Source organism: Mustela erminea, chromosome 11 (genome assembly GCF_009829155.1).
Source record: "Mustela erminea isolate mMusErm1 chromosome 11, mMusErm1.Pri, whole genome shotgun sequence".
NCBI lineage: Eukaryota > Metazoa > Chordata > Mammalia > Carnivora > Mustelidae > Mustela > Mustela erminea.
In genome coordinates this window covers 74217901-74233649 of record NC_045624.1, presented here as the reverse complement: position 1 = coordinate 74233649, position 15749 = coordinate 74217901, and the positions used below count along the sequence as shown (strand labels likewise).

Here is a 15749-nt window from a genome sequence, read left to right as displayed (position 1 = left end):
CTGGCCTTCATGCCATCACAGTTTCTTGAAAACACTCATTCCATTAAGTTGAGGTTTTTTTTTTTTCTTTCTGTAATCACATTCATTTTTATCATATTCACAAGAGTAATAAAGTTAACATAGGAGACGTGTATAAAAACTTACCCTATTCATCAATTTCCTGTGGATCCCTTTTGCACAGAGAAGAAACAAAGTATGAAAGTTATTTTCAGGCTCTATGTCACCTTCTGGACTCGAACCAATCAACATAAACATGAAGAAACAACTGATGGTTTGAACTTGATGGTTTGATTTTGTTGCTGATAATGTCATTTGTTTTATTTTGTTTCTTGGCAGAAAAATAGGTACTAAGTGATGACTAGTCCTTTAAGAGATGCAGATTTACAGAGATCTTGGCACATTACTTGTTTTTCTATTGCTTGGTTCCATTCACTCTATACCCACAGGTGTGGGAAGCAATAGGAGAATGAAATAGAGAGGGAGGGTGGAGATGTCATAAACATCTTTGATTGCCAAGTAGGAAAATAGATGGATCAAAGATGAGATTAAGTGGTTAGACAATTGAACCATTGTTACAAAAATAATTATTACACATCATGATGAAGTCTGAATCACAAATCGAATACACTGCAGGAGAGAGCATATAATAGACATACTATCTACCTAGTGAGGAAGATTTTAATTTCATCAAATTATAACACAAGGAGATTCCTAGGAAACCCTTATGAGTAGAAATCACAACTAAAATGATCCACGGTGTTATTCTACGATGCTAACACTATGCCGCTGACTCAAGTTTGATTTTGTATGAGGCAACAATCCCCTGTACATTTCTTCCCCTGGGCAATTCTCTCTCTAAATCCCACTATGGTCTACTTGTACTGAAGGTACCACCTCCTGCCTAGAGCCTGGTCTGCTGACTCATCGGGTGTCTGTCCCACCTTCTTATTCCCTTTCAAGGATATCCAGTGTCTGCTATCTTTACCTCACTTCTTCTGTGTAGCACTGCTTATAGTTATAAAGGTAAATCTTTGATAATCTTTTCTTATAAATACATATGAATTCTCCATAATACTTCTATACTCTTCTCTCCTTTCCATTTTCCTTCAGATATCTTAGGAAATCACTGCCACTAGTAATTACCACAAAAATACTTGAGTTATGACTGAAAGGTAAGATTACTTTTGGTGGAAATCATGTTTTTAAAGTACTTGTTCCATTTCCCTCCAAACTGCTCTGCCAGCCATATTCTCCTTCTTGATTAATGGCACCAACTGTTGCCCACACCAACTTCTTCATCTCTCAAATCAGTGAAAGGGAAGCCATAAAGGTTCATTCCTCCTTCCCTGTAGTAACAGCAACTAGTCATTAGTCCAAGTGTCTGTCATCTCTCATGTCTAACCACTCTTCCTCAAGGCCCTTGGATTTTTGAATTATTTGAGGCTTTCATCCAGGGTTTTCATCATTTCAGTATTTTCCTAATTTATCCTTCCTCCATTTCCACCCTTCTCCTCTCTACCTCAAGATTATCATCAGAGTAATGTTCTTTTTAATTTTCTTTTATTTTCTTTTTTTTTTAAGATTTTTATTTATTTACTTATTTGACAGAGAGAGATCACAAGTAGGCAGAGAGGCAGGCAGAGAGAGAGAGGAGGAAGCAGGCCCCCCACTGAGCAGAGAGCCCGATGTGGGACTCGATCCCAGGACCCTGAGATCATGACCTGAGCTGAAGGCAGCGGCTTAACCCACAGAGCCACCCAGGTGCCCCAGAGTGATGTTCTTAAGACACAAACTAGATCATTCCATTCCTTTGCACACAATTGTTCATTAGCTTCTCATTCTTCTAAACATGAAGCCAATCTTCTTCCCATGGCATATAAAGCCTCCAATAATTAAGTCGCTGCTTGCCTGTCCAGGCTCATTAAAATCCACCACAACACACCCTGTGTGTTCCAGCAATTTCAGAAGTCACCATGCTGCTTCTCCCCTTTACTGATGTTTCTCTGCATCTAATATACTTGCTACTTTCAGCCTCTCTCAACTTTGCCTAAGCATCTATATCTAAGATTAATACAACACTACTTCTTACTTAAATGTTTTAATGTGTTATCTTTTTTACTTACTAATATTACTTTCTATTATTTTTATTTGAAAATATATACTATTACAACCGTCTTCTGGGCTAAATAGGCCTTCGTGGCCGAGCCTAGAAACCTTACCATTATATAAAGTTGTTTCAACTAAAAGAAAAGCCACAAGTTCTAAATGACTAACTGGAAGGCAAACACTTAGAACACAACCTGTTTGTGATTTTGGACCCACTGATTATATAACTAAATGAGGGCAATAGCAAACTCCAGAGCAGAACTTGCTTGGTTTTTAAAACACCTGTTGCTGGTGATATGGACTTGAGAGAATGAAGGAGATATATCTCTATTTAGCTTCTTAAATTATAGGTTAATGTTATTTAAACATAATAAAACTTTGAGAAACAATAGGGTCTGGCTCTAAACTTAAAAGCGAATCATTGGAGAATTGAATAATTAAGTAAATAATGGGTGGCAAATGGTGGAGCCAGGTCTCTTACTGTTAGAGTAGGAAACTCCAGGTGAGCAAGGAAAGAAGTATGTGTGTGTATATATATATATATATATATATATATATATATATATATATATATATATATATATATATCCTACATTCACATATTAGCATACACACATATTATTTTGTTTTTTCAGTTGAAGGGGCTTAGAGAGCTGTGGCAATGAGCACACTTTGCACCTGTATCTTGATTTCTAATATCATTCCCCAATAAAAGAAACCAAGGCTCATTAGAGAAATGCATGATTGCCTCATTCTAGGGCTGGTGAGGGAATATATGAGATTATCCTGGGGTGCCTGCCTTGTTATGCCAGAAAGGAAGTGTCCCAAAATACCACATTGGCAGGTGTATGTCAAAGAGACACAGGAGTCAGTTGAAATGGCTCCCAAGTTTTAAAACTGAAATAATTTGAGAAACAAAATGTATCCAATAGTATTGGATTCTAACCCAAAGTAAACATCCATGAGTCCATAATGATACAAATCAATGACTGAATGAAGAAATAAATGAGAGAATAGACATATCTCCTTGTGCAGGAGAATCCCAAATAATGCAGATATTCAGCCCCCTGAGAGGGGAGACACACCTATCCACTCCTGGAGTCTGGGCTGTGCATAGTGGCTTCCTTCCAAAGAATAGAAAACATGGACAAGAGGAAAGAAGAGTCACTTTACAGTCCAGAAACCAGACCAACAGCCTCTCTGTTACTAGTGTTCATACCCAGAGTGTTCTCTTCTGTTGTTCTTGTTTACTGGCTCCTGATTGCAATCCCTCCTCATATATAATCCTCCTCGAATATTCTTCCGACACAATTTAGTGAACACAGTCATCCATTCCCCTCAAGTGCACTTTTTTCCTGAATCATCTGTTAACATCACCTTTACCATGCCTACTTGAACCACTCTGTTGTATTTGTGGATGATAACTCTGGATAGGAAGTTTTGAAGTATACCATTTAAATATACCAATTTACATATGGCAGCATCTAAAACTCTGGGCTCTATGCAAAGAGTCCCGCTATCACATTTTTTATTTACTTTATAACTATAAAGTAAATTTTTTATTAAATGATTTTAAATATTCACCACATAGAATGACAAGGAATAAAATGCATCAGCACTCTAGTAGGTAGCAGACATGTGAAGGACCTCAAGAGGAATTTGAAAATCTTGACATAGTGAGATATGAAGCACAGAGGGGATTGAGACTTAGCCAGATCGAAGGCCCTTGCCACCATGACATTTGGGATGGAAGACACCCACATCTGTAGCTCCCTTCCTTCTGACTTAACAGATAGGTATGGTAGACTGTGTGTGTGTGTGTGTGTGTGTGTGTGTGTGTGTAAACTGAACATGCTATAGCACACTGAATACAATTCTTTCTTTAAAATGGTCTGCATGAGGAATATTACTTAGCCATAAAAAAGAATGAAATCTCACCATTTGCAAAGATATGGATAGAGCTAGAGAGTATAATGCTAAGCAAAATTAGTCAGAGAAAGACAAATACCATATGCTTTCAATCATCTGTGAAATTCGAGAAACAAAAATAAACGAGCAAAGAGAGACAAATTAAGAAACAGACTCTTAACTTGAGAGAACAAATGGATGGTTACCAGAGGACAAGGGGGACGGGGATGGGTGAAAAAGGAGGGCACTTGTGAAGAGCATCAGGTGATGTACGGAAGTGTTGAATCACTATTTGGCACACCTAAAACTAATATTACACTGTATGTTAACAAACTGGAACTAAAGTAGAAACTTTAGCCAAAAAAATCTTCTGCATAACTTTTCTTTACTCTTTTAAAAAAATTGTTTTATTTATAGTTTTTTAAAGGATTTATTTAGTTATGAGAGGGGAAGAGAAAGAGAGAGAGAGAGAGAGAGCAAGCTAGTGCGTGGAGGGGAGAAGGGCCAGAGGGAGAAGGAGACAGAGAATCTCAAGCAGACTCCCCACTGAGGGTGGAGCCTGATGTGGAGCTTGATCTCATGACCCTGAGATCATCACCTGAACCAAAATCAAGAGTCAGAGGCTTAACCAAATGACTCATCCAGGCACCCCAACTCTTTTTAAAATGTTTTTAAAAAATTGAAGTATAGTTGACACATAATGTGACATTAGTTTCAAGTGTGTAACATTGTGATTCAACAAGTCTATTCCACTGTGCTCACCAAAAGTATAGCTACCATCTCAACATATAACACTAATTCAGTACCACTGGCTGTATTTCCTATATTGTACCTGCATTACTTTTTAAAAGCAATGTGTTTTATTGATACACATACACATTTGGAATGCTTAAAGTGTGAGCTGGGGGCCACTATCCAAAATGATTAATAATATAGTTGCTTCACCAAGAACTAGAACTAGATTTGGAATGCGCTTGAAGGATAATCTAATCAACCATTAAACTGATATATATATATATGTGTGTGTGTGTGTGTGTGTGTATACATATATATATGCTTTTTTTTTTTTTTTTACTGTTTATCATCGTGTACATGTTTAAAGTGGTCACCTTATTTTGTAGTTATCATTACATTCAGTTCATAAGGGATGTGATTGATTTCACAACTAGGTTAATTTCCCAAGTCTTATTTTCCTAGCTGCGGCTCAGCCTCATTTAGGGCTTCAAAGAAAATGATAGTATTTCTTTAAAAGACAAGGAGTTTTATTTAAACTACTATAACCTTTTATTTTTTAATGATAGAACCACAGAATCTTATTGAAGAGGTTGCTGGAAGTTATTCCCTGTTTGTAGATAGGAACTAAAGTTTTATTTCTAATCAGAATGATGTTTCCAAATGCTCACATGTGACATATATTCCTAAAAATTTTGTGGAAAATCTCTGGGTGATGCCAGCATCTGTATTGCCTTCAGAAGTGTCATTTTCATGGGTAGGAGCAGCCACCCAGAAACCTGAAAAAAAAATCACTTATCTAGAAATGATAGACTCTATTTGTGTTACTAATTTTTGCTTTAATTCCTTTCATTTGTTCACTGATTAATTCATGCAGCCATTGATTAATTAATTCCCTCTCACAAAACAATTTGCTCCCCTATTGCACCTTTCATAATTTGACACATCTCAGATTAAATGTCACTTGGCCATTAATTTGATTCTTACCCTCTCAAATATTTGTGATCTCTCCCTCTTCAGAATGGTAGTACCTTAACTTTTTTTTTTTTTTTTGAGATTTTCTTATGTTCTGCTTTGAATGACAGTTGTTTGTGTACCTGTCTTAGTGCCCTGTTAGCCTATCCCTCTTGGACCAGACTGTCTGCCCTTTATCATCCTTACCTGGCACAGGGCACTGTGCTGTCCATGTAATGTCACTGGCCACCACCTTATGTCTCCACCTGTTTTGTAAACTTGTGTCTTCCTGCTCAGGTCCCCGCTCTATTCCCTGTTTTGTCCTCTTGTCCTGCTTTGAGCATCTATTATTTCTAGTATGCTTCTTGTCTATATAATCTTAGCCAGTCCTCCCCTCATTTCCTATCCACAATCCTCATAGCTTTGGGGGAAGATACTCAAATCCCACAGGGTCTGAAAGAAAGTGGAGAAGTGAGATTGCCCTGCAGAAAAGCATGGAGGTGCAGACCCAAGCCAGCAGGAGGGGAAAGAATGATGGAAGAAAAATTGCATGGGGATGGCCCAGGAAAGAATTCTCAGTGGACTGGAATCACAAAGGGCTAAGAGATCATCCTCAGGAGATAAAAGCAGATGAGTGGATATTATTTCCAAATTCACCTGATCATAAAATGAACCTCACCAACTTGTTAAAATTTAGACTTAGGAGACCTACCCTAACCATTTCAGTCATAGTACCCTGAGGAAGGAGACTAGAAATCTGATTTTAGGAAGCTCCAGAATGACCCTTATGGTTGGTTAATTTTTGAGAATCCCTGGATAGATTGATGGTAATGTCACAGAGACATGAAAAAAAAAAAAATCAAGAGAATCAGGGGCTGGGAACAATGTCCTTCGTCATCACCCAATATGGGATAATTGGGCTAAAAGCCAGGGCCCGGAGAAGAGCCCTAATGCAGGAAGCACTGTGGCTTCTTTAATGAGCCTGCATTAACTCTGCTAGCTGCAAATACTTCTCAGTCAGAGTAAAAAGGCTTTTACAGTGAGATTACCAAGATTTGGTTAAATATGTTTAACCATTAAGGAAAACACATTGGAAACTGTGAGATGTTTTCTTCCGAAGCAATCATTTGTTATTAGTACTTAGCTGTCCGTTTACTTTATTCTCTCTTCTGTTCTTAGTGTTTCAACCTACCACAGAGGCCTTGAAAATAGCATTTGAGTAATGTGAAATGCAAAAATCATAAGACTGCAATTAGTTGTACAAGAAAGCAGATAGCTTATGTTTTAGGGACTTGCAATTTATTTTTAGAGAATCAGACTACAGCATACCAGATAACATTTAAACACAATATAACTTAACTAACATTCTTTTTATTTGAGAGAGAGAGAGAGAGAGCACAAATAGAGGGAGTGGGAGAGGGAGAGGGAGAATCAGACTCCCTGCTGGGCAGAAGACCCACACCCTGGGCTCCATCCAAGGACCCTGAGATCATGATCTGAGCTGAAAGCAGACGCTTAACAGACTCAGCCCCCCAGGGCCTTTAACTAACAGTCTTATAAAAATAATACATATTCTGTATCAGTACTAAAATGTCCCATGTCCGTGGTATGCAAAGTTGCTGTCCCTATTTTAGTCTAAAGACTAGCATATTTAATGGGAATGTTAGAACTTGAGGGAAATAATATAATTCATTTATTCATTACTTTTGATTGTTTTTCTTTTTTCAATTGGATTTATAACCTGGACTATTGAAAAAGAAAACTGTGGAGATGGGCAATTCATGTTTAAAGAACTTTTCATAACCTGTTTTGTATTATCTACTGCTTTGATTATTATTTTCCTAATAGAGAATTCTAGTTCTCATTCATTGCACACAACAATTAATTGTAATCAAAGCATTTTTATTGCCTTATGCCTCATATAGTTGATATTTTCCATAAGTAAAAAATGAATAGCTGTTTGGAACGAAAAATAGCACATTATAGAGAACAGGGAATGAATGAATCAGTGTATCAAAATGTTTTTCCTTTTCATAAAAAGCTTATTTAATTTTTAACATTCAATTAAAAAATTACAAAGGGATAAGCAGAGGAGAAGTTTGGCTGTGTATATTCTGATAGTCACTTACTAAATAAAACATTTATTTCCAGATATTTTCTGTAGGCACATAATTAATATTCTACTTAATCCAGTCCCTTTGAAAATTTGTTAACAACTAGATTCTTTGTTTCATCTCTCAGTGATTTGTAACATTAAAATATCTTTTTTACTCAATGCATAAATGAGAAATCCCTGTTTATTTAATATTCTCATCATTTCCTTGAGTAGGGGTGAGAAATAGGTTATTTGCTAAGAGAGAATCCAAGGTTCTGAAACTCTCTTGTCATGACATTGTCTATTTAACACAATCTGGTTGTCCCAAGAGGACCCCAAAGGGCATCAGGGTCTGCAACAATTGTTGCTACACATCCTTTCACTGCTTCTGTCCTAATTCAAAATATTTTCATATATATGACACAAATAAAAAGGTAGGAGAGTTTTCTGGGTAGTGGTTATCTGGATTTAAAATATACTTGTTTTAAAATATACCATGATTATCAGTATCTGACTTGAGGAAAGATGCACTGTTAACATGTATTTTACCTTTAGGCAAGACTATCATTTGCTAATTTTGAGATTCACTGATTTTTCAAAGTCTTTATATCAATCGTGGTTACATCAGATTTCCTCATGTTTAGTCACAGTTACCTATTTGGGGAGATTGGGGGGTGCAGAAGGAGAGTGGGGAGAGAATCTTATGCAGGCTTCATGCCCAGTATGGAGCCCAACGTGGGGCTATCTCATGACCTGTGCTGAAATCAACAGTCAGACACTGAATCGGCTGAGCCACCCAGGTACCCCCCAGTTACCTTTTTTTCTACTATTTGTAACATAAACTGAGTATACCACTTGGTGTTATATTAGTTCCATATATCATAACAAATGGTTATGTCTCAATAAAGAAAACTTTAGTGGAAATATGGTTGTCACCATATAGGGGACTACGACTTCCTATTCAGAGCAGGCTGTTAGCCCTGTAATGCTAAGAGTACAAACACATTTACTCAGTCATTCGACAAGTATTTACTGAGAACCTAAAACAGCTCTAAAATATACAATATACATTGGAGAAAGCTACACATATATCTTGTAAAAGACCTTTCCTAATTTTTAGTTATTAAGTCCTATGGAGGGAGTGATCTTCTACTGACATAGTAACTGAGTGAGTGGAAGGCAAATGAGTGGAAAGCAAGGCTCCATAGATACTAGCTCCTGGAAGACTTTACAGGACCTTATGGCCAATTCTGTTCTCTTCTAGTCCTCTGAAGACCCTGTCTGTGAACTGAGTTAACTACTTCAATCTAGCTCTATAACAGTCCTGGGAAGGGAGGGAACAGGAAAGACATGTCCTTCTAACAGAACCTCATACATTCTAGAGACACCCAAGACAGAAAAGAAGAGATAATTGCTTACTTCTCTGTTTTATCCAGGCTCATTTAGATGAAATGGAAAGGGAACATCATTACTACTTCATACTCTGCAAGGATGCATCATTTTCCACTTTCCACTAAGTGTGAAGGGAGCAGCAAGAGGCTAATGTGATGGGAAGCATGGCTGGTCCAGGACCCAGATGATCTCAGTTCTAGCAGAGCCCACTGTGGCCTTGGCCAAGTCATTTCTCTTCCCTTGGACTCTGTAGGTTCTCACAAGTGTCTTCACATAATGATACAATATGCATGATGTCCCAGGAAACACATTGCTACCCTTGTGAATTCCATTTGCCTGCTAATTTCAGCAAAGATTAGCAGGGTATACCATCAAATGTCAGGAGACCATATCTACACTGACATGAAGTAGTGGCAGTTCGGGAACAAGTGATTCCATTTGCAGACCAAGAGACAATGAAAGCTTTCTACCCAAAAGTAATGTTGCAAACTGTCCTGTTATAGATAAAGGGGTTGTTATGTCACTGGGCACAATAGCCAAATTCTCTGAATTCAAACTAGCATTTGTACAATGTACAAATTTGAAATGTACAAATGTACATTTGAAATGTACAAATTTAATCATATATTTAAATTTAAAGTGCTTTTAAGCCACTCACATATACGAGCATTTTGAGTGTGATGTATAGATAGGGTTGTGATGTTTGAGTGTGGTGCTTACTTTAGTTAAGCTATAAAGCAAACAGGAAAATTTTAATGAGCTTCACGGTGAACAAGTTTACAAATCTTCTGAAATTCATATACACACTATAACTCAATTTTTCCCTCAGGGATGTGTATGCATTTCTCTTTCTTTATTATTGAGAACTTACTATGTTTAGGTCCTATGTTAAGCACTTTACATGTGTTGTAAATTATCTCATTTGGTTATAACATAAACTGATAGAGTAGAAACAGGTTTTGTGGAAACACTTTGTAGATGAGAAAAAGTGATAATACCAAAAATGAAGTCCTTTTCTATAACCCACTACAGAGAGGGCTGGAATCCAGGGTTATTTATCTTCAAATACCATTTTCTTAACCTGGATTGACTCAGTTCTAGGCTTCTCATCTCATGTTGAAAGATATTGTCAGGCTAGATACAAATATTTGGCTGAAGTTAAAAAAAAAATCCAAATGTGTTATTGGGAACAATATAATAAAAAAGGTAAAGGTAACTAAAAAAGGTAGAGATTAAAAACTGATCAAACTGCTTTCCAGAGGCACAGCATAAGTCCTTGCTGGTGCAGAAGTCAACTCGGTTCTTGAACGAGAATTCAGCAGAACTCTGAAGGAGTCTGCGGTAGCGATCTGAGGTGGTTATTGTGCAAGGTCACCGGTGAGAACTGTTCTCACGTGGCCAGCAGCACCGTCTTCTGAATCCTTACCAGTTTTCAGAGACCAGGGTGATGGGAAGCAGATACACCATGACACGCATTTCAGTTTCATTTGCAGATTGATGGTTAACTTTTTTCAATCGGAACGTTTTCCTAAACCATAAAAAGCTCGGAAAGGGTGTATATGTTTGAATCATCAGTTGGTTAGCTTTTTTAGGAAGCGGCAATGTCATGTAGTTCTCCAAAGGGGAAAGAGCTATGGTTGAAGATGGGATTAAGTGTCCGTAGACTGACTCCAGAGGTCTGATGGTGGAAAGCCCAAACAATACCTCTTCGTTGTTTTGCGGGACTCTGTCCAGATACTTTGAAAAGTATGCTGCCCTTTTCCAGGCTCACAAATGGGATCATTTGTGATCTGAAACTCGCCTGATACATGTGAGAGCGGAGATAAATTGGCCGAGAGAAAAAAGTCACACAACTTTTACAGGCAATGCCTAGAAACCGAAGAGCTATATAACTAGTAGCCAGAACTACGTTCAATCATCATGTTTTAGTGCCAGAAGGAGTCATGGAACATCAACTACTCAATTTACTGATGAAGAAACTAGGCTCAAATAAGTTAAGTGACTTGCCTGAAGTTACATGAGTGTCAGACTCAGAATGGAATCCCAATTTTCAAATTCATAGCCCAGTACTCTATTGAGTACCTCCTGCTGCCTCTTATATTAAAGCATCACAAATTCAATACAATTATTCACCTTATAAATAGTGTTCTGTTTTCATAGGTATGGTATCAATCAAGTAGATGAAAACCATTTCTTTATGGTACCAATTCAATTATATCAGTTATGTTTAAAGATGTAAGGGAGTCCACTCTGACTGCCTGTGAACACCATAGTCTCAGGAGGAGCCATTGTGCAGAAATGTATATGTTCAGCTTGTCAAGTAACTAAAACCATGAGAGGTTTTGATATGATATAAATGACATGATATAAATATGATATATTGATATGATATAAAAATGTGCTACTGAATAACCTAAAATAAAGGACATTAAAACAAATCAAAATTTATTTTCATGGTAGGCAAGGATTGGTTGACTTGGTGTTGGTAAATGTTTAGAGATTTTAAAATGTATGAGGGAAAGGAAATCAATAAAAATGAAATGATCCATAAATAACACTTACCCATCATTAATGAAAACAATTGGTGTTATAACACTGATCTATTTAGGAAAGGGGGAATTTTTTGTTTCTCTTCTGAATTTGTTTATCTTTCAGAAAAAATACTTTCTCTACCTTGGGCTCCCATAAATAATGTAGTCATTATTTATATGAACTGTGATCATAAAATTAAGGGGATGCATATAGAACAGTTGAATTACTCACACAGAGAATGCAAGTTTATATTAAGAAGCTGTGGGCCTTGTTGATTTAAATAGTTTCTGGTTTTTTTTTTTGTACCTTTGTTGCAAAATTATTTTGTATTATGTTAGAATATAATTGTGTTATCCTTAGAAATGAATTTTATAATCATAGTGTGGTGATGGGATGCAGGTAACCATGACTACTACTATTGTTCAATCAATTTTTGCTTCTTTATGCAGTAGTGAATATTTTTAGTTGTTCTATTATTTGCTCTTTTAAAATTTGGAACTGAAATTATAAGTCATGTCTATTAAAAAAAGAGTTGCATAATTTTATAGTGTTCCTCCTTTTGGAGATTTAGATATGGAAAACCAAAAAGGAAGCTTGTGGCAAGAGTTTTCTGATTTAAACAAAAAATGTCTCTCAATGGACTGCCATTTTCCTCACTTTTCAAGCTATAATATTTGCATTTCTTAATTTTTTTTTAGACTTTCACTGTAATCATCAGTTGCTTGCTAATCTTCACCATGCGATTTCTAAAAACTTCCCCTTCTAGCCCATTTACACAAACGCCATTCTTACAGAGGTCTTGACCTCTCGTGTCTGGATTATTGAAATAACCTGATTGGCATTCATGTCTGTCTGTCTGTCTTTCTTTTTTTAAATTAACATATAATGTATTATTTGTTTCAGGGGTACAGGTCTGTGATTCGTCAGTCTTACACACTTCACAGCGCTCACCATAGCACATACCCTCCCCAGTGTCCATAACCAGCCACCCCATCCCTCCCACCCCCTCCGCTCCAGCCACACTCAGTTTGTTTCCTGAGATTAAGAGTCTCTTATGGTTTGTCTGCCTCCCTGGTCTCATCTTGTTTCATTTTTCCCTCCCTTCCCCTATGATCCTCTCTCTTGTTTTTCAAATTCCTCATAGCAGTGAGATCCTATAACAATTGTCTTTCTCTGATTGACTTATTTCGCTCAGCATAATAAGGCCTTTTCTCAACTTCATGTCTTCTTAGTAACCCTTTTGGCCTGACTCCATTCTCAAGGCAAACATTTTTGTTGAATATCACAGAATCTTTTCTAAAACTAGGCATTTCTCCTCATGCCAGATATTGTAGGACCCAATGTAAATCTTAAATGATTTACTTCTTACGTTGGGAGCATTATTGGCTTTCTGGGGACTCCCACTGCCTGCATGCCAGGTGCTGAGTGACAGGATATGCAGAGGCTTTATAGTGTACATCACAGATTTTGTTTCTGTCTTTTGATAGTTATGAACTCTGCTGTAAGGAAAATTCCAAAGTCAAAGTCAAAGGTGACAGTACAGTTGAAATGCTTCTAAAAGTAGAGATTGAAGTGCAAATAAATTATTGACATTCATTTGGGTGAGCCAATTTATTCGCTGGTAACATTAAGAAAATACTCAAGGTTTAATAAATAAAACCTTCATTAGTGACACTTCATGTTGAGGAAAATCTACTGAGTTATTGCAGATGTTAAAATACTCCTTATATGAACACTACTCTTATAAATCCTAGAGCCACCGGTTCTATCTGAAAGCAGCATTATGATCAAAGGAATAGAATCCAAAAATCAGGTTGCATCAAATAGGTTAAAATCTTTACTTACATGTCTTCAAAAAGAGTGAATTGTTTCTAGAGACAACACTAAGAAAATTCTTCTTCCAACACAGCAGACCTACAGTAGTCCTCAGAAACTTGCTCCATCAGCTCTGAGTTTTTGTTTTTGGTTTGTATTCTTCTCTGCTCCAGATTCTTTATTATGTAAACGTACCTGGCAGTTCTCCAGAGGCATAATTCTTCTTCTTTTATTTAGGGAAGGAAAGAGAAAATTGGACTAGATATTCTCTTTGGCAGGATGGAGGAAGGGGACAACAATGAGCAATCTTGAGTTGTTTTCAGCCATTAGATAACTGGTTTTATACGTAGAGTTCTGAAAACAGATGATTTTAGAAGAACATATATATCATGCCATAGTAGAACAGACAGTGCTGAAATTTGGCAGTAAATCCTTTGGATTTAAGGGTAACTCCAGCCAAGAGCACTTGGTTCCAGATAAAATAATGATTTTTATTACTATATGGTCTTTCCCTAATCTCCCAGATTATAGTCCAGGTAGGGTATGATTCCTTCGATAGCTCAGTTGGTAGAGCGGAGCACTGTATAGTCCAGGTAGGTCTCAATTTCTTTCTTCTCTTCTTTTTTCATCTATTGAACCAATATTTCTCTTTTGCTTAATTCCTTATATTTGAGATATAACTGCAGTATAAAATGGTAATGCCTTTTGGCATAAAATGGTAAAATGCCTTTTACCATTGACGGGAGAATCATACAGGTCATTCCTAAAACTCCTTATATTTTATCCAGCCACACATAAAAAGTTGTCCAGAAGAATATATGAAAACCTTATGGAAGATAAATCAGGTTGAAACCTCATTCATCTCCAGGGTTGTGAAGGACCAGTACTTTATCTGATTTTCAATCTTGTATGGAATGACACTTTGAAAAATAGGACAAAAATCAATTAATTTTTATAAACATTATAACTGATTATTTATATTATTTAAAAACAATGTAATAAAATTATATGGGGCTGAATGCCATGGTCGTATCAAAGTTTCCAAATAATTACTGTCAATGTCTGTACATCTTGTATGAGAAAAAAGTGAGCTAAGAGGCCTCAGTTTTAATAAACACTTCTCTGACTGGCTAGTACTGTTAACATTGACAATGAAAGGAGGCACATGTTCATAAGACTTCAAGCCATGTAAGTTACCTTAGTTCCTACATAAAAGCTATTCCATGGTACAATTATATGTATGTACAATTATGTCTTCAATATATATCTCTGCAATTTTTAAATATTTTAAAGCATTGTAATATTTAGAAAGTGTGACTGATAGTAACAAATACATTAATGAGAGACTCAATAAGATGTTAAAATAACTCAAAGGAAAAAGTTAAAGTAGCTGAAAATGCTAAAATAAGCCCGCTAATAAATGTGAAACTAATTAATAAGCTATAAAGCAATAAAATATCATGTTTTCTACAACCCAGAAATCAATTGTATCAGACAAATATATTTGCATTTTTAAGGACGAGAATTATTTACATGACAATCAGCTTTGTACAAGTTGACTTCAACTTCTGGAATAGTCTGGTTAATAGAATATGAACTAGGAGCACCTGGGTGGCTCATTATGTTAAATGTGAGACTGGTTTCTGCTCAGGTAGAGATCTCATGGATCTTGAGATTGAGCCCCTGGGTGGGGCTCCTTCTGTGCCCGTGGGGAGTCTGCCTAAAGATTCTCTAACTCTGCCTCCCCGTGCCACACACACACACACACACATACACACACACACACACACTTGTAAGGGGTCTCTTTCTCTTTTTAATAAATAAATCTTTTAAAAAAGAAAGAGAAGGAAAGAAAGAAAATGAATTAAAGGTACTCACTTCTATTGAATGAAATAACCCCCAGAAAATCCACTGGACAACTTCTACCACTCCACTAAAGTGATACCCAGTGATCTCTTTTGCTAAATTACACATCATGGGCAATTGTTCCTGATTGCATGTACTACATCAAACGACCAGTCACTAAAAAAGAAAGAAAAAGAATGAACCATGGTGTTTTTATACATAAAGTTATTCTATATAATTCTTTATTTTGGCAAAAAAAAAAAAAAGGATCTTGATAGACCACCCCTAAATCAGTATAAAATCCACCTATGAGAGCTCAAAAGTGACAAAATACAGTATGTTAGTGATTCTGCAAGCAACAGACTCTATC

General features: G+C 36.6%; 1 protein-coding gene across 1 annotated transcript in view; it reads left to right on the top strand.

Moving 5' to 3' along the window:
* The window catches only part of ZNF804B (zinc finger protein 804B), a 526762-nt gene that overhangs the window by 245026 nt on the left and 265987 nt on the right, over window positions 1-15749 (top strand). The gene's annotated exons all lie outside the window — the stretch shown is intronic.